Genomic DNA, 1,885 nt, shown 5'->3' on the forward strand with positions numbered 1-1,885 from the left:
CATAACATGGCCTTTTACGTAGCATTGGCACAGGGTTCTTGCTGGCCAATCCTCTTCATTGGTGGTCAGTGGGATGAAGGTAGCCTGCAGAAGAATATCATAAAAGTGATCCTTCTGTTCACTTAGTAGGCCCGCTTGTAGAGCATAGGCAGAGATAATTGTAGCTATACCATTCTGCAAGTCTTACCTGAGTTTAAGAACTCCATCGCACACCCTCACTACTTCTATGACCTTATCCATCCATTCCTCTGCAAGAAGTATGCCCACACCCCCTATTCCATCACTATTACCTTCCCAGAAGAGTTTATACCTATGTACTTTGCCTGTGAGGACTCTGACTGAAGCTCCTCTCCACCTTACCTCTTGTATGCAACATACATCGACACGTTTCCATTCAAGCATCTCTACAATCTCACAAACTTACCTTTCATTGTGCATACATTTACAGTGCCAACTCTGAAAACTGGGAAAGAGATATGGGAGGTAACACAGGAAGGAGAGATATTATTCAACACCTGAAAAGGAGGTCCCCGCGATCGTTTGGTATCAGACGTCATAATAGTTGTTCTTACTTGTAACCTACCTTCATTCGAACATGTTAGAATTGTTAAGGTTGTTGTCTCTACTGGGGGGTGGGGGAGTAAGAAAGCATTGTATATGAAGTGTTTGGGGCATTGTAAATATAAGCATTATGAGCATTGTGGATGTAAGCATTACTGATGCTGCAGATATTAATGTAGAAGAAAGTAAGATATAATATAACCAACATAAGTTTCAAAGTAAGGCTAAATAAATAGGTGTGACTAAGATGTTTGATTATGGAGTTATGTGTTACTTTAATTGGCTGTTTTAGAATTTTTCGTTTTCACTGTTTAGTGAACAGACATTGATTTGTTTGTTTTGTTTTTGTGTTGCCCCATGTTAATTTATTTTCCTTTTCATTTTTTTTTTATTTTGTTAAATATTTTTTTTAATATGTTACATCAAATCAATTTCACTTTTTATTGGAGAGCAAAGTTATGTTGAGAATGAATTTTTTGAGATTATATATATATATATATATATATATATATATATATATATATATATATATATATATATATATATATACATATATACATATACACACACACACACATATATGTATATATATATATAAGTTCAAAAAAGGAAAACGGCAAAAAAACAACAAAAAAACAACAACGTGAGGAGGTGATACAGATTGTGTTACTAGATGCTTGGGAAAGGAAAGAAAGAGAATATGACGTTTCGAGCGGAGCTCTTCGTCGGACACTTAGGAAAGTCCAAAGAAGAGAAAGACAGAGGAAGAAAAAATCGCCAACGATATCCACGAGGTTACATATACATACATACATACATACATATATGTATATATGTATATATATATGACAAGTAACTGAGACCTTTGGCAATATGCTCTGCTTGAGAAGACTCGTTAAGCCAAGTGAAATCGTAGTCATCGCCAGTGTCATGTAAATGGCACCTGTGCTGTTGGCACGTTGAAAACACCCATTGCACTCTTGGAGTGGTTGGCGTTAGGAAGGACATTATGAAGGTCATTGCTGTAGAAGCCATGTCAAAATCAGACTGAAACCTGGTGCAGCCCTCTGGCTCACCAGTTCCAGTCAAACTGTCTAACCCATGCCAGCATGGAAAGCGGAAAATAAATGATGATGATGATGGTGATGATGATGGTAGTGACTGGGGACAACATGTGATGGTGCATTCCGTCTGAAACACCAAACACGAACTTTATACCTCAACAGTAAATGATGACTACGACTACAATGTCCATGCTATCCAATGCTCTCGCTCTCACAGTGGGTCATTTGATCCATTTCAGCACCAGCTGCGGTCAATCATC

The 1,885-nt window shown here is 37.6% G+C and overlaps 1 protein-coding gene across 1 annotated transcript in view; it reads left to right on the top strand.

Annotated features, from left to right (window-relative positions):
- Positions 1–1,885, top strand: part of LOC106879934 (mucin-17-like) — a 45,664-nt gene that overhangs the window by 26,429 nt on the left and 17,350 nt on the right. The window lies entirely within an intron of this gene.

This window comes from Octopus bimaculoides, chromosome 11 (assembly GCF_001194135.2).
Source record: "Octopus bimaculoides isolate UCB-OBI-ISO-001 chromosome 11, ASM119413v2, whole genome shotgun sequence".
Classification (NCBI taxonomy): Eukaryota; Metazoa; Mollusca; class Cephalopoda; order Octopoda; family Octopodidae; genus Octopus; species Octopus bimaculoides.